This window comes from Lathyrus oleraceus, chromosome 2 (genome assembly GCF_024323335.1).
Source record: "Lathyrus oleraceus cultivar Zhongwan6 chromosome 2, CAAS_Psat_ZW6_1.0, whole genome shotgun sequence".
In the NCBI taxonomy this organism is placed as follows: domain Eukaryota; kingdom Viridiplantae; phylum Streptophyta; class Magnoliopsida; order Fabales; family Fabaceae; genus Lathyrus; species Lathyrus oleraceus.
This window is the reverse complement of record NC_066580.1, coordinates 223501919-223520559: the sequence shown is the minus strand read 5'-3', so window position 1 is coordinate 223520559 and position 18641 is coordinate 223501919.

The window sequence follows — 18641 nt, the reverse complement described above, 5'->3', positions numbered from 1 at the left end:
CCGTGACATCCACCTTACACCAGAAACTGAAATTTGTGAAGAATAAGAAGCTGGTGGTGGTAGGGGGAGAAAAGGCTCTCCTGGTTAGCCATTTGTCTTCCTTCTCATATATAGATGCTGAGGATGAAGTTGGAACTCCTTTCCAAGCTTTATCTATTGCTGAACCTATTGAGAAGAGAACTCCTTCATTTGTTTCCTACAAAGATGCAAAGTTGGTCATTAAGTGTGGTGCAACTGCTGGATTAGGGAAAATGATTGAGCTAGAAGACAACAGATCCCGGGCTGGCATAGGTTATTCATCTGGGGTTTCTAATACGCAAGGGTTGTTCAAGAGTGGAGGTTTCATCCACACTAGTCAAGACGAGGAGGCTGCTGCCATCTTGGAAGAGGACGAAGAGGATTCTGGCAATTTCGTCATCCCTGGGGGAATCTGTAATAATTGGGTCACTGTGGATATTCCAACAGTTATCCATAAATCAAAGTAACGTTCATTGTGTTTAAAAACCCTCCTCCCCTGCCAAAAGGAAGAGTGATGACATTGTTGGCGCATAAATACAATGATATTTTCATTCAATAGATTCACATTAAATGTTTGTTTTTCCAATTATTTTTCCTTTTTGCTTTTTGCATGAAATTGGTGATCACATAAAACCTAAGAAATAGAATAAAATAAATCTTTCCATCTGCATAATGATTTGCCTTGTTTGAATTCTAAAGCTTTCCATATCCAAAATCATTATGCAGGTTGATCAAACCCATTGAACATAATGACCCAACACCATCTCCCAATTTTGAATTCCCTATATTTTAGGTGGAAGAAGATGATGTTGAAGAGATTCCTGATGAAATTACCCGTCTACTTGAGCATGAAGAGAAGATCGTTCAGCCACATCTCGAGAATCTGGAAACAGTCAATTTGGGGTCTGAGGATTGTGTGCGCGAAGTGAAGATTGGGGCACTCTTGGAAGGATCTATTAAGAAGGGGTTGATTGAATTGCTACGAGAATATGTTGATGTCTTTGCCTGGTCATATGAAGACATGTCGGGTCTAGATACAGATATTGTGCAACATTTCCTACCCTTGAAACCTGAGTGCGTGCCTGTGAAGCAGAAGCTCAGAAGAACTCATCCTGATATGGCAGTGAAGATCAAAGAGGAAGTTCATAAGCAAATTGATGCGGTGTTTCTGGTGACTTCTACATATCCTCAATGGGTGGCCAATATTGTGCCCGTGCCTAAGAAAGACGGAAAAGTCCGGATGTGTGTGGACTATAGAGACTTGAATTGAGCTAGTCCGAAAGATGATTTCCCTCTACCACACATTGATATGTTGGTAGATAATACTGCTAAATTCAATGTCTTTTCATTTATGGATGGATTTTCCGGATATAATCAGATCAAGATGGCACCAGAGGATATGGAGAAGACAACATTCATCACACCTTGGGGAACATTCTGTTATCGAGTGATGCCCTTCGGTTTGAAGAACGCCGGAGCCACGTATCAACGAGCTATGACCACCTTGTTTCATGATATGATGCACAAGGAGATTGAGGTATATGTTGATGATATGATCGCTAAGTCAAGAATGGAAGTTGAACATGTAGAGCACTTGTTGAAGCTTTTTCATCGTTTGAGAAAATATAAGCTCCGTCTGAATCCCAACAAGTGTACATTTGGAGTCCGTTCCGGCAAGTTATTGGGCTTTATTGTTAGTGAAAGAGGTATAGAGGTTGATCCTGCAAAGGTCAAAGCAATACAAGAAATGCCTGCGCCCAAAACTGAGAAGCAAGTCCGAGGGTTTCTTGGCCGCTTGAATTATATTTCCAGATTCATATCCCACATGACTGCCACATGTGCGCCGATATTCAAGCTCCTCCGGAAAGATCAGTCCCATGATTGGACTGAGGATTGCCAGAAAGCTTTCGACAGTATCAAAGAGTATCTGTCTGAACCTCCGATTCTGTCTCCACCCGTGGAAGGAAGACCATTGATTATGTATCTGACTGTTCTTGAAGACTCAATGGGTTGTGTCCTTGGTCAGCAAGCTGAAACAGGAAAGAAAGAATACGCTATTTATTACTTGAGCAAGAAGTTCACCGATTGTGAGTCTCGATACTCAATGCTTGAGAAAACATGTTGTGCCTTGGCTTGGGCTGCTAAGCGCTTACACCAGTATATGTTGAATCATACGACTTGGTTGATATCCAGAATGGATCCAATCAAGTATATCTTCGAGAAGCCTGCTTTAACTGGGAGGATTGCCCGTTGGCAAATGTTGTTATCCGAGTATGATATTGAGTATCGAGCTCAGAAGGCTATTAAAGGTAGTATCTTGGCTGACCACTTGGCACATCAGCCGATTGAGGATTATCAGTCAGTTCAGTATTACTTCCCAGATGAGGAGATTCTGTATTTGAAGATGAAAGATTGCAATGAGCCTACGCTCGATGAAGGGCCAGAGCCTGGTTCCAGATGGAGCATGGTATTTGATGGTGCTGTAAATCAATATGGAAATGGTATTGGGGCAGTGATTATTACCCCCCAGGGCACACACATTCCTTTTACAGCAAGGCTAACTTTCAAATGCACGAATAATATGGTTGAGTATGAGGCTTGTATTATGGGATTGGAGGAGTGCATTGATCTAAGGATCAAGCATCTTGAGGTATACGGTGATTCGGCCCTCGTTGTTAATCAGATTAAGGGTGAATGGGAAACGACTCAACCTGGCCTCATTCCATATAGGGATTATGTGAGGAGGATTTCAACATTCTTTACTGAGGTTGACTTCCATCATATTCCTTAAGATGAGAATCGGATGGCAGACGCTCTTGCTACGCTTGCTTCGATGATTGTGGTTAGACTTTGGAATGAAGTTCCCAATATCACTGTGATGCGCTTGGATAGACCAGCTCATGTATTTGCGGTTGAAGAAGTGAAGGATGATAAGCCATGGTATTATGATATCAAGTGTTTCCTTCAGAACCAAACTTACCCGCCTGGGGCATCTGTGAAAGATAGGAAGACTTTGAGAAGATTATCTGGCAATTTCTACCTCAATGGAGATGTGCTTTATAAGAGAAATTTTGATATGGTTCTGCTCAGATGCGTGGATAGACACGAAGCAAACCTATTGATGACTGAAGTCCACGAGGGTTCATTTGGTACTCATTCCAATGGACATGTCATGGATAGAAAGATGTTGAGAGCAGGCTACTATTGGCTGACAATGGAGTCTGACTACTGCAAATATGTGAAGAAATGCCATAAGTGTCAGATTTATGCGGATAAGATTCATATTCCCCCGACACTTCTGAATGTGATTTCATCACCATGACCCTTCTCCATGTGGGGAATCAACATGATTGGCATGATAGAGCCAAAAGCGTCTAATGGACACATGTTTATTCTTGTAGCCATTGATTACTTCACCAAGTGGGTTGAAGCGGCGTCATATGCAAATGTGACCAGGCAGGTGGTTGTGAAGTTTATCAAGAATCAACTCATATGCCGTTATGGTGTGCCCGATAAAATCATTACTGATAATGGATCTAACTTGAACAACAAAATGATGAAAGAGCTGTGCGATGAGTTCAAGATTGCACATCATAACTCTTCTCCCTATAGACCCAAGATGAATGGGGTTGTTGAAGCTACTAATAAAAACATCAAGAAGATTATCCAGAAGATGGTTGTTACCTACAAAAATTGGCATGAGATGTTGCCATTTGCTTTACACGGATATCGTACATCTGTCTGCACTTCAACAGGGGCAACCCCTTTCTCTTTTGTTTATGGAATGGAGGTCGTACTCCAAGTAGAGGTGGAGATCCCATCAATGAGAGTCTTGATGGAAGCCATGCTGACTGATGCTGAATGGGTTCAGAGTCGTTACGACCAACTGAATTTGATTGAAGAGAAGAGATTAACTGCCATGTGCCATGGTCAGTTATATCAACAAAGGGTGAAGAAAGTTTTTGATAAGAAGGTCAAGCCTCGTGTGTTCCGAGAAGGTGACCTTGTGCTCAGGAAAGTCTTGTCTTTCGCGGCCGATTCCAGGGGCAAGTGGACTCCAAACTATGAAGGTCCATATGTTGTTAAGAGAGCCTTTTCAGGCGGTGCTTTGATACTTACAACTATGGATGGGGAGGATTTCACTCGTCCTGTGAATTCAGATGCAGTCAAAAAATACTTCGCCTAAGATAAAAACAGAATAGCTCGCTAAGTTGAAAACTCGAAAGGGCGGCTTAGGCAAAAATGAGCGTCTCAGTGGATTGAAAACCCGAAAGGGCGATCCAGGAAAAAGTTAGAGACATAAAATATATATGTATCCCGATAGATTGGGTACCTCATCCTGGGGCAATCTAGGCAAAAATTAGGGATTTGGCAAGTAACTGCATCCTGACAAGACTTTGTTCTACAACTGTCATCCGTCAGAGATTCTTGCTCATTCGTCATCAACCAAAGCTTTCAAATACATCGGATTCAGAATTGGTGGAGAAATGGTCATTATGTTCAATGTAGCCCTTTTCCAATATATATCACCAATTTCAAATTTGTAAAGATCTATGGAGTCTTGCCATTAGCAAACTACCATTCCATCAAATAAATTTGAGCCTTTATCCTATTATTTGCACTCTTATTTGTTTCTATTCAGCAAACGTTTTTCATGTTTTAGTTGAGAAAATATCAATGTTTTAAATAATCAAATTTTTCATAATTTGTTTTTAAACAAAGTGAACATTCACAATGACATAAGGATACTTAGGAGATCTTCAGTGCTCTCCCAAGGATGGTATGATCCCCAACAGGGTAAGACATTTGTTCATATTCCCGACATGCTTCTTCCCCCCGGGTCCTTTTGTGGTTTTTTCTACCAAGCAGAGTGTGTGGTAAGACATTCATCCTTCTTTCCTCCTCAGCGGATGTGATCTCTTTGCTAAGTACGACATTTGGTGGTTGATCCCCATAATTCCTTTATCTCCTCGGAAGAATTCCCCAGTAGAGTTGCTTATGCAGTAGATTTTATCTGTGGAATAACTCCGGTCCCCAGCTGGAATGACTGATGATCATTCCCCTGCAGAGATCTTCGCTTCTTGGTATCTCTTGCCCTCATCAGATTGGGTATTCACCGGTGAACCTGGCTTTCTCTCTCGAGATGTAGTACCGGATGTTTGTGTACTTATCCTTTGGAGCTGTTTGTGATAGAAATGTATGTTTGTCAACATTCATCATACATAAACCATGCATACGTGCATATAGTTTCCAAACATACAGATATTCATGATTGCATTATTTGCCACATATCTTTGATTGTTATTCCCTGCTAGTGGGTAATATGCTTCCCAAGCAGATGTCGGTGTCTGATCCCTCAATATAGAGTCAACCCTTAAGCAGAAAGTGTTTATCTTTCCTTCCATATTCCCCACCGAGTTATATCCTCGTGGATGATGGGTGTTTTTGTCTCTTCCCAACATGTATATTGGGATGGGTTTCCCTATTGAGTTATATCCTCAATGGGACGAGTCTTGATTCAGTTTGCCTCTTTAGTTCAATCCTAGATTGGCCTTTTGTGCCTATTTCCGGCGCTTCACTGTGGTAAAAAGGAATAATTGCTCAGTAATTAGTAATCATTCATCTTATCCCCGGCGGAGTCTGTGGTTTTCTACCCTTATACCGGTAGTTGTAAACCCTATTTCATCCCCTTGCAGAGTTAACCTTTTGTTCATCCTAATCGATGACGGTTACTCCTCCGTGGTTTTCTACCCAGTATCCGGTAGATGTAATCCCCTCCTTGACGGTTATCATTATCCAATATTCGGTGTTGATATTCCCCCCATTCTTGTGGATAATTGCTCTGATTATGCAGTTTATCCCCAGCAAGTCATCTTTCATATACCGGTTACCGATAATGTTTGTTGCTCCCCTTGAATGGTCATCATTATATACATAGTTTCAGTATCCCGACGCCTTCCTTTGTCGGTCGATTTATCCTTTATTAACCCAGTAACCGGTTGTGGATAATCCTCCATGCGAGTATATTATCTATGTTCTGACGGTAATAGATAATATATCTCATGCACTCTTTGGTCGAAGCCTTTTGTTCTTCCCCAGTTGAGTAAGATTCGTATCCCTTTTGCGGAAATCGAATGTCCATCCCATAATCGAGTTTGCTTTTAGCCCTCTTTTTGGATGACGAGTGTCTAGGGAATATTCCCCAATTCACGTTTTGGTTGGTCACCTATTATATGCCCAGTAACCGGCATCCTTGGTGTTCCTTCCTTCTGCTCCCTATTATGACTTTTTTTGGTCCCCTGTGGAGTCAGAATCCCTGAGTTGAAATATACCTTTTAGGTCTTCCTCAGACGTTTTGGATGTTTGATATCTCTCACCCTTATACCGGTCTTAGATATTCATTCTTCCGGAGCATGTTTTCCCTCACCCTTATGCCGGTGGGATCACATGACTTCTTTTTAAGCTTATTACCCAGTAACCGGTAATATATCATTTGTTATTTCCTCAGCTGAGTCCTTAGTGGACATCCCCACCTGAGTCCGGATTTTTATCCGAAGTATCCGTTGCGGATAACTTTGCTATATTGGCATATTCCCCAATACATGCGTCTTCGAGTCCGCTCGAGTCTTTCCATTGATTTATTCCATGGATTCTCTCCATGTCTCTCAGTACGTTTCAAGTCGTGACCTGCTCACGCGTTTTCATCCCTTTACTCCCCGATCGAGTCTCTGCCCCATAGGTTGAGTTATTCCTAGGAATCATCAATTTCCTCCTGATCTTTGCCTTGTGGACGCATATCCCCACAGAGTGTTACCATTTTGCATACATCTATCTGCATCATGAGGTCTCTTAGGGATCAAAATTCGTCTCTTTATTTTTATTTAAGCCCATTCTTCCCCGTCGAAACGAAGATTTTAACCTTCACTTCTCCAGTTAGAATGACCTTAAATAGGGGCATCTGTAAGACCCCAATTTTGGCCATAAGATCCCTCATGGCATCATAACATTGCATTTGCAAAGCCTCAAGGATCATAAGCATCTTGGTTCCCTTTGCCTTTAGGGTTTCTTTTTGTGAGTTGTTTGAGATCACCAAGAATGCTTGAATTGTATATTATTTCTTTTCTCATTTTGTTTACTAACCAAAAGCACAAAAATATGTCACTCACATTTCTTGTTTGTAGCTTGAGCAATCACAAGGTCAAGAGCTTCTAGGTAATCCTTTGTGCAAAGATATGGCCAAGTAAAGATGAAAGCAAGCATGGTAATGGTTCCCAAAGCTCTCATCCATCAAATATGCCTCCCAAGCATCTCAATCCATCATTTTGATCAAAGCAAGTCAAAGGGTTTGAGGTTTGTTCCCCAGAGAAACCCTAATTCATCTGTGCACTACAATGCCTTGCTCTTGAAGCAACCTCAGCCCATGATCAAATACAATCAAGGGAAGATCTTTAATTCATCATTTCATGCATATTTGAACTTATTTGAGTATCCTCAATCATCAATTCATCAAGATATGGGTTGTGGATTTGAGAAGTTGATCAGTCAATTCATCTGACTATTTTGAAATGCACTGAGAGCTAACTTTTTATGTGTTGGTCAAATGGAGATAATTACAAAAGCAAATATGTTCTTAAGGACAATATGAACAACGTTCATGTTCATTAAAAATTGATTTGAAGCTTGTAAGGTCATCTCCCATTCCAATACATTATAGGTCATTTTGACTGAAACCCTAATTTTAGGTCAACTTCCCAAGGACATAACTCATTCATTTTTTATGATTTTGAGGTGGGATCAAATGCATTGTAAAGCTTAGGATGTCTACCTAAAATGTTATGTTGAACAAATTTTCAAAATCTCAAAGTAAATACATGTGATAATGCAAGACATTGTAGGTCCTTTTGGACCAAATGCATTAAAAGGCAAAAAAGTCCAACTTCAAGTGCCCATAACTCTTTCATAAAAAATTCAAATGATGCACAATTTAAGTCCATTTTGATTGTCTTGAAGAGATCTACAACTTTTATGTTGGATGTGTTTTCATTTGAGGCTTGAATCATCAAAACAGAAGGGCTTGAACATTGGCCAAATTTAGAAACTTTGCCTTTACATGTTTTGCACCTTGCACTTTAAACTCAAATTTCACCAATTTCCACACTTCAAATGGATTTTTGCCCAACATAACAATTGTTCCTTACATCAAAACCTTTCCAACCATTACTCACATGCTCATGTTTGGATTTGGCAAATAGCATTTTCGAGGAGGGGAAGTTTTTGGTTCAATTATGCATAACACATCAAAACTCCATGCACAAGCCAATTCACTCCAAGCTGCACGTCCATTTCATTTTGGTATGATTTCAGATTGCATTTGGCATTGAATTTGGGCCTTTTGAGTGATCATGCAAGCCCATGCAATGAATGTCCAATTCCATGCATACGGATTGAATCACACTTGCCTTGCCTTTCCATCTATAAATAAGAGCTCCATTCCATTCGAATTTCATCCATGAATCAACCTGAAATGCTGCTGAACTGAAAACCTAACCTCTCACCAAAGAAGCTATTTCACTTTTCTTCAAATTTTCCAGATCTAAAATTCAACTACATCTGGTTGAATCTTTGGATCTAAAGCTTCTAGACCTTCATCCTTTAGTCCATTGCACTTCTGTTTTGCCAAAGGAAGCAAGGAAGCAAGCCCAAATCTCCAGAATCCAAGGTTGATCATCAACTGGTTTTCTCTTCGAAACTCATTACTCTTTGATCTATTTTCCTGACCATTGTGTTTTCCGAAGTCCTCACTTGAGAGGCAAGCTAGTGGTAGCTTCAATTTTGTGTTTTATTGAACTGCATTTTTCATACCTGGATCTTCCATCTCAGATTTATTACTCTATAGGAATCTTGAGTGTGATTCAAGGTTACAGGGGTGATGTACATCACCCCAGCTTTATTTTGATATAAGGATCGTACAAAATGATGAAGGTTTGAAAACCTGCAAATGTCACCGGAATCTTCATGCTCACCGGAGAAGAAGGTGGCTCCGGTGGCCGTCCATTTGCCAGAACAAGTCACAGCCGTTGGATCATGTGTCCAGATCTAATCAGGTCCATTGGATTTCATGACTTTATTTAATTCATTATACTTCTCATTGACTGAGGTTCATGGGGCGCGCGCTTGCCAATGCCATTAGATCTTCCACGTCATTTAATGAGAAACAATCCAACGCTCCCTGATTTTTGTTATTTTTCATTTTCTGATTTTATTTCTTTTATTTCCATTATTTTCAAAAATTCATATCTTCTTCATTTTAAACCCAAAAAATATGGGACCAATTGCATTCTTCTCTAAATAATTTCTAGTTTCTAATTTTGATTTTTAATATTTTTTATTTTGTCATTTGATATTTTTTATGAATTTTCTCTTTTCTAGTTATTTTTAATTCATTTTAAATAGTTTTTGATATTCAAAAAATACAAAAATATTTTCCTAACCTATTTGAATGATGATGAATCTATGAAAAATATTCTCATCAATTTTTTAATTGATTTGAGATTTATTTAAGATTTTAGTTCAATTAGGTTGTTTTTATTCATTTTTAATTGATTAAAAATAGTTTCTGACTTTTAAAAATGTTGAAATGTTTTGTCAAACTTTGTTTGACCTTGTTGAACTTAGGATAAATCACTTGGACCTTTCAAGGTTGATTTGAAGTGATTTTGAAGTTTGACCTTTCTTTTATTTTTTAATGCAAGTTTATTTTAATATTAAAAATGCCAAAAATATTTTGTTTATTGTTTGACCTCCAATCTTCATCTCATTTCTAATTTCTTATTGTTTGACTTTGACTTTCAATGTCATTTGGTCAATACACATGGATTGGTACATTTTTTATTTCACCTTATGCATTTTGATCTTTCCATTATCCATTTCCATTATTCATCTTCTTCTTCTCCTTCTTCCTTTTTCTTTTTGATCAATGAGTTGAAGGTTGATAAGTTGGCATTGATTAGGGAGACTTAATCTTCCTTGATTCAAATTTAATTCATCTTGATCAATTGATCAAGTGAATGGCTTTGCATTAAGGATAGGTTGTTTCCTAAATTATGCAAAAGACTTAAACCAATACAAGATCAATTCTCTTCTTCTTTTTGGCATGGCAAGTTGTTGGAACTTGGTTCACTAACCAAGACTTCTAACTTGTGTTGTTGCCTACATTATTATTGACCGGCCTCAGATAGTTGTGACTTCTACATAAGTCCAATTACGATTGCTTAACATAGCGCTAAATTTTTCCTTATGGCACACTAACTATTGACCACTAACAATTAACATTTACTTTATGCGCTTTACCCTTATGCAATTTATCATTCTTGCACATCTTATTCATTTGCTTTATCCTTTGCTCATAGGAGCACATGTTTATGTTAATGCCATTTGCCTTTTGCTCACTTGAGCACATAATTGTGTATATACTATTGTGCTTGTGTTTTGTTTTGATTGTTGTGAACCAAATGCAAAGAATTGGACAAAATGGACTTAGATTTTAGGACCTTACCCTAGCAAATGGAGTTTGAAGAGCAACTAGGCCTCATGCCTTTAGAGTGCTTAAATGTCAAAGAGCAACTAGGCCTCATGCCTTTAGAATCGTTACCTCTTGTGGCGATTCAAACCTTTGGTGCAAATCTCTGATAATGATCAAAACCTTTGATACAGATCCACGGGGCGATCACGAACGTTGAACGATGACAGCGTCTCTACTCAGTCCACACGAACGGATTCCTTCAATCGCAGTGCTAGCTGTTATGAATGAAGGCTTTGAGTGAGAGAAAGAGGGAAACAAAATTCCAAGTCTCTACTTGAATTTCTGTCTGAGTGGATTGGAGTGACCATGCTTCTACCCAAGGGGTTCTATTTATAGAACCACTTGTGTGGGCTTCAAGCTAAAAAGCCCACTTAAGTGTATTTTGGCCCATATCTTATAATATGCCCAAAATCACTTAAGTATTTGGTACCTTACCATATTTCGTCTCCCACTTAAGTGCACCGTACCTTACGTTGTTCCTTAGTTACTCTATCTCTCATCAATCCGTCCTTTGTGTGTGACCCTATAGGTTTTCACGGCGTTGGCAATTATATTAAATCACGCATTTAACATAATAAACAGTGAGCGGTATCTAGCAACACATCACTGCTACCCAAGTCACGAAAATGTCATGTGATCTGACAAAACCTCCTGTGATAATAATTATGTGTATAATTACCCCTTTGCCCTTATGTCTATATTGAACACAAGGTATAGACCGTGTCACCCTTGTCCAGTTCAATATTGGGCCCATAGACATTTATCCTGTTACGCAGAATTGGAAAATTCCATCTAGGACACTCATGTCCCTCAGCATGCTTCGTGGAGTACCCATCAACTGTCTTTATGGTTATCCAGTTACGGACAACGTTGGATCAGCAATAAAGCACTCGACTCTACATCTAGGATCCATAGTGGTTTCAGGTCGAAGAGTGGTATACACTATTATCACCATGAGAATAACTTATGACACTTTGCATAACTTTCTATATAGTATTCTCATAGCGGGTCAATCCGGTATAAATATTACTCCTAATATTCATACCTATGTTTAAGACTTGATAACTCTTTATCCATGATCCATGAGATGTGATCATCAGTCTACAAACATAATAGTCTTAATGCTTTAATGTTATCCCACTTCACATTAAAGCTCGACTACGGATACTTTAAGAACAATGCCCTTATGTTTAATGTGTTCTCATGATTAAGTCACACTTAATACATTAAACGAACTATCTATTCTAGGGACTTTATTAATCAACCATAATAAAGAAAATGCCTTTTATTATTAATAAATAATTCGATACAAGTACCAAAAGTATTGGCCTCTAGGGCTTACACCAATAATCTCCCACTAGCACTAGAGCCAATCAGGCATACCACGTATGCCCATTGATCTAGTATGGCCATCATGCTTCTGCTGCGCAAGAGGCTTTGTCAGTGGGTCAACTATATTGTCAAGTGTAGGTACTTTACATATTTTCGCACAACGCCTAAGTATGTGTTTGGATCGTTGGTGAGATCTAGGCTCCTTAGCTTGTGCGATAACACCATTGTTATCATAATAGAGACCAATGGGATCCACAATGCTAGGGACTATGCCAAGTTTATTGATCCAAACAGCTCCCTTTGCTACACTTAAGGCAGCAATATACTCGGCCTCAGTTGTAGAATCAGCAACTGCATCTTGCGTTGAACTTTTCAAGCTCACAGTGCCACCATTTAAGCAAAACACATAACCAGATTGGAATCATTCATATTAAAGCGTCTCAGCACTTTGTCTATGTACTCTGACTTAGGCCAAGCATTTCATGATCTATCTCTATAGATTCTGATAGGCTACTTCACCCAGGTCCTTCATAGAAAAGCATTTCCCCAACCAAGACTTTGCTTGTTGCAGGGTAGGGATATCGATTCCAATGAGTAATATGTCATCTACATATAATACCAGGAATACGATCATGCTCCCACTAACCTTCTTGTAGACACAAGGCTCATCTTCGTTCTTGATGAATCCATACAGTTTTACTGTTTTCATCAAGGCGAAGATTCCATGAGTAGGTCACAGGCTCATCTTGATCCATGAGTAATACATCACCTTGATCAGATATCCATATATATCTCAGGTAGGTGACGTATCCTGCCTGACCTACGCTGGTCTTGTTCTACTTGAGCAGGTTGCTCTTACACAACTACTTGTGTTTCCTGCTCTAATTCCTCCATAGGTGTATCGATGCTTTGTGATTCTTGAATTTCTTCAAGCTCTACTTTCCTCCCACTGGTTCCTTTGGAATTAAAATCCTTTTCTAGGAAAACTCTAGTTCGAGCGACAAACACTTTGCCCTCCGAAGGATTGTAGAAGTAATATCCTCTTGTTTCTTTAGGATACCCCCACAAATAAGCATTGGTCAGATTTGGGCTTAAGCTTAGTTGAAATTTGTCGTTTCACATCAACTTCGCAACCCCAAATCTTCATGTAAGACATATGTGGTCTCTTACCACTCCATATCTCATATGGTGTCTTTTCAACCTTTTGGATGGAACACGATTAAGTGTGTAAGCTGATGTCAATGGTGTATGTCCTCAAAAGGAGTTTGGAAGATTGGTGTGACTCATCATGGATCGGACCATGTCCAACAGAGTTCGATTTTTTCTCTCAGATACACCCTTCCATTGGGATGTTCCAGGAGGAGTAAGTTGGGATAGGATCCCACACTCTTTCAGATGGTCATCAAACTCTAGGATTAAATACTCATCACTTCGATCTGATCGAAGAGTTTTAATATTCTTACCTAGTTGGTTTTAACTCGTTAGATTTCACCCTTTTGTATTAATGTTATTAATAGGCATTTCAAGATCAAGGACATATAGTCCATTGTTCATTTGTGCAGTAGCATAAAATATATCATTCAAATAAATTGAGCAACAATTGTTCTTTATTATAAATGAAAAACCAAACTTGTCCAAACAAGCAATGGAAATAATATTCCTGCTAATTGCAGGATGTAACACCCCAAAATTTGCCCTCCTCATTCATGCATTCATTTAAGCATTTCATATTGCATTTCATCATGTCGATCAGAATTAGATCCAAAAAAAAAAACGAAAAAAAAAAATAATAATTTTTTTACAAAAAAAAAAAAACGAAAAAAAAATAAATAATTTTTTTACAAATAAAAAAATAATTAAAAAAAAAATTTAATTAATTAAATAAATAATTAAATAAATAAAATATAATAAATTTTTTTGGACTTGGACCTTTCTCAAAAGCCCACTAAGCTACCAATATTAGCCTATAAATACTAGAGTTTCATTGAAACAAAAGCCACACAGAACAAAGGGGGATTTTGAAGAGAAACAAAATACTCTGAGGTTTCCTTGGAACAAAACCCTGAGGAAAAAGATAGTGAGAGAAGACCTAACGGAGTTCAGAGCAGTCTCCAAACCCCGAAGGGAACTCAACTACACAGAATCACCTCTGCCTCACATAAACCCTGAAGATTGCTTTGTAAACCTCACGGGTGCAACTCAATTTCAATCAAGCTCTCCAATCAGGTTTGCCATTATTCCCATTACCTTTTCCCATGGGTTTGATATGTATATGAATGTATAAACAATGCCTTGAATGTTTAACCGTTTAATTTCTGAAATGTATGCCACAGGGTTTGAGTTTTCTGAAACCATACTGTTGTTCATGAAAAAATGCTTATGGTGTTTCACTAACCCTTTTGTTGAATTTTTGTGAGGGCTCACATGACTTTTGCAGGGATAACTTGCGTGGTTTCCCACTTTATTTGTGGGATAACCCCTGGAGGTTCATTCCGATTACCTGTACTGACTCACTTTTCTTTGATGGCATTAGCTTGGAAGGATCTCAGGGTTTCTTACTCCTCTAATTGCTGTTACTTCGGATCTTTATCCGCGTGGTACTTTTACATTTTTCCCGCATTTTACTGCTTTTCTAGCTGGAAGACCTCGATAGGAGGCAACGTTTGAGCCCCTTGGTGGCATTTTACTTTGAGATACATGTTTTGTGTTTTGTATTCATATCCCTGCAGGTAGCGCGGTTCCTTCGTCAAGGACTGCCTTTTTGCCCTTGAGCATCCCAAACCCTAACCCTTCATTGATTTTTCTTCTCCTAAAACCCAAAGCAACACGTTAACTCCTTCTACTACAGGCGAGTAAGTCTCCAAAGGTCGAGCATCCGGTAGATTGCGTAGTGACGTCGTTCGTCCAAAACCCAATCCATAACCCCGTAGTTAGCCGAACTACGTTTTGCTCTGATTCTCAGGCCAGATGAGATACGTAGGCATAAGACGCGATGTCTTAGCGAGCACAATTACCCTTAACCCCTAGGTAGCCGAGCTACGAAGACTCTGATTCTCATATTCAGATGAGATACGTATGCAGTGGATGCGACATCCGCGCGAGTCATTTTCATTTAACCCCTTTTTTTAGTAAATAACACATTAGATAAAGCCACACCCTTTAGACAAGAACTACAAAAGTGGATCCCGTAGAGTACTACGGATGCGTAGGGGTGCTAATACCTTCCCTTCGCATAACCGACTCCCGAACCCAAGATTTGGTTGCGAGACCCCGTCTTGTCCTTTCCTTTTTCAGGTTTACTTCGAGCGTTTCCTTTCCCTCCTTTGGGATGAATAACGCACGGTGGCGACTCTTCTGTCTTTTTCTTTCGCCGGTTGTTTTTTTTCGCGCACTGTATTTTTCAGGTTGCGACAGTTGGCGACTCTGCTGGGGACATATAGAAGTTGACCTCTTGTTAGTCCGTCTTCCCTAAGCGAGTCCCTCCTAGCTTTTGTAGTTTGTTTGTTTATTGGGTGTTCATGCTTTTGTACAGTTATTTATTTACCTGCTTTACGTGATTACATTGTGTACATATCATTGCTGTTTCTGTTGGCTGGCTGCTTGGTGATCTTTGTGAGATGAGTTCTATACCCGAACTCGAGTGCACTTAGGATAGGAGAATGGCATAGTCCTGTCAACTTGTGTGGAGTATTCCTTAGCGAGTCGACTTGCAAGCCCATTCACTTGGTGGAGGTCATGTTGAGATCAATAATGTCACATAAGTAAGTTGTGGTTAGACAATACTTGTTCCAATATAGACCTTAGAAGCCGAGGACCTTAGTTTACCAAACCCATCTTGGCCTATTCGTAGGACGTAGTGCGAAAGTCGTTCAAGTGTAAGATTTGATACGATTGTTACGCGATACTACACTCATAAGAGTCTCTCTTGAGAATATTGTTGGAATACGAGTAGTCGTTCCTCTGATAATATCCGAAAGATGGGATTATGACTATGAGAACCTTTTGTAGAACATGTTTGGCAGGTTTAAACCTTAGTACACTCCTTTTGGGTGGTTCTTAACCTAAACTCCATGCTCGTGACTTGCAACAAACCCTTGATTCATGGTTAATCCGATCAGGTATCCTTAATATCAATGGAACTCGGGTGTTGATAAGATGTAAACCATAATCCACCAAAATGGGTGGTTGATATTAAGGATAACATGATCCATCCCATGACCTTTGTTTGGTGTGCTCTTAAGTTCTCTCCAGACAGTGCAACCTGACAGATGTTCAAGCAGATACATCAATTCTGATTGACATGCCTTTGCATTGCATAACATCATCTGCATATTTGCATCCAACATCTCATGCTTATTCATTTGCAGGGTATTCCCTTTCAAAACGGGGGTGCCTTAAAACTGAACAAGCAGTGCATCGCATACCATGCATATTAACCCTTGTCTGTTTTGCAGGTGTCACCGCAGTGTCTAATGTTTGTTCCCTGTATCAGGCAGTTATTGGTCCCAAGCGAGTCCACAGATACCCGACAAAGGAAAACCGTCCACAACTAGCGATGGACCAAGTACAGAAAGAGCTGGCTGATATGCGTGAAAGGATGGATCAGTTCATGACATTGATGACTGGTATGGCAGCAGGCCAAGAAAAGCTGAGGGAATTGGTTGAGCAACCGAGGCCCAATCCGGATTTGGAGATACCAAATGCTGAGGGAAACCCTTGTAACCCTGGGAACGCTGATAACCCTGTGAACACTGGGAACGCGGGTAACGCAAATGCTGATGGAAACCCGGGTAATGTTGGCAACACAAGGAATGTTGGAAATGGTATTGGCGGAAGGTACAATGTGAATCAAGGAATTCGGATTAATGGGCACCCCGTTACTGAAGATTATCACTGTGATCAATTTTCTTTGCACGACGAGGCCCTCGAGACCACTCGCCGTATGGATGAGCTTGCTGAGAAGCTCAAATCTTTGGAGTCTCAAAATTCCTTAGGCTTTGATGTCACAAATCTTGGTCTGGTTCAGGGAGTAAGGATTCCTCACAAGTTCAAACCCCCTACTTTTGAGAAATACAACGGGGCTTCTTGCCCACGCACTCATCTCCAATCTTATCTGGGAAGGTTGGGAGCTCACACGGAAGATGAAAAGCTGTGGATGTACTATTTTGAAGACAGTCTAACTGGAGCTTCTCGTGAATGGTATTCTCATTTGTCTCGTACTACCATCAAGAGCTGGAAAGACTTGGCAGAGGCTTTTATCAAGCAATATCAATACAACTTGGACATGGCTCCAAATCGGACCTTGTTGCAAGGTATGTCTCAGACTGCCAAGGAAACCTTTAGGGAGTATGCTCAGCGTTGGAGACAGATTGTTGCGTCCGTCCAACCCCCTATGTCTGAAAGGGAGATGGCAGACATGTTCATGAACACTCTTCAAGGCAATTATATTGAGAGATTGGCTGCTTGCCCGTCAATCAGCTTTGCAGAGATAGTAATTGCTGGAGAAAGAATCGAGAGTCTGTTGAAGATGGGCCGAATTCAAGACAATAGTGCTTCCAACTCATCAGGTCCCAAGAGACCGTTTACTGGTAACGGTCAGCGAAGAAAAGAAGGCGAGCCAAGCGTTGTGTATGCCGGCAGAGGCAGGAGTAAAAGACGCCCTAATTATTACCAAGATCAAATGGCCGCAGTCACTATTCCAACACCTGTTCCTCAACCGCAATATCATCTGCAACAACAACCCAGGTACAACAATCAACAACAAGGAGGTAATCCGGGTCAACAGAGACACTATCAACAACGTCCAAGGCAAACGGACCGGGTCATCGAGCCAATCCTAATGCCTTATTCAGTATTACTTCCCAAGCTGATTGACATGAATCTGGTTATGCTGAGAACTCTGGCCCCACCAATCGATCCCAATAATTTGCCTAGAGGTTATGATGTCAACGCCAGATGTGCTTTTCACTCCAACGCACCTGGCCATACTACAGATAATTACAAGGCTCTCCAGTTAAAGGTACAAGATTTGAGAGATGCCCAGGCTATCAATTTTGCTCCGGTGTCTAATGTTATCTAGAACCCGATGCCAGCTCACGGCGGGCAGGGGATTAATGTTGTCGAAGTGGTTGAAGCTGGTAATGCCCAAGGCTGGGGAAAATTTGTGGAGCCAGTCATCAAAGAAGACAAGTTTGGATTGGGGTATGCTCCGGGGTCTCAGAAGAATGAAGCCGGTACTTTCTCCAGCGAGGGTTTGGTTTCTCCCCACGTTGTCAATGCTGCAGATGAAGACAAGGATGACAGCGACTGTGACTTAGATAGCTGGATTCGCCCGTGTGTCCCGGGAGAAAAGCTCGACAATTGGTCGTCTGAAAAAACCGTCCGGGTTACTCTACTGAAAGAGTGATTTTTATTGTTTTCCTTTATTACATGCATAATAAAGTCTTACACTTTGCCCAAGGTGTAACGGCTCATTTGTAGGGCCATCCATTTAGTTACATTTCGCAATTATTTTTATCATCAATAAAGGACGGCTTTTGCAAACAATTTTGTGTTCTCTTTCTTTCAGTTTTTTTTACTTTTTACCAAAAAAATGGCAATGTTTCTTTTTTCGTTTTTTCTCTCTTTCCAAAAAAAAAAATCTCTCACTCTAAGGTAAAGCATGATCCTCCATCATGCAGAGCCGACCACCCGGATCTCACTGCTAACG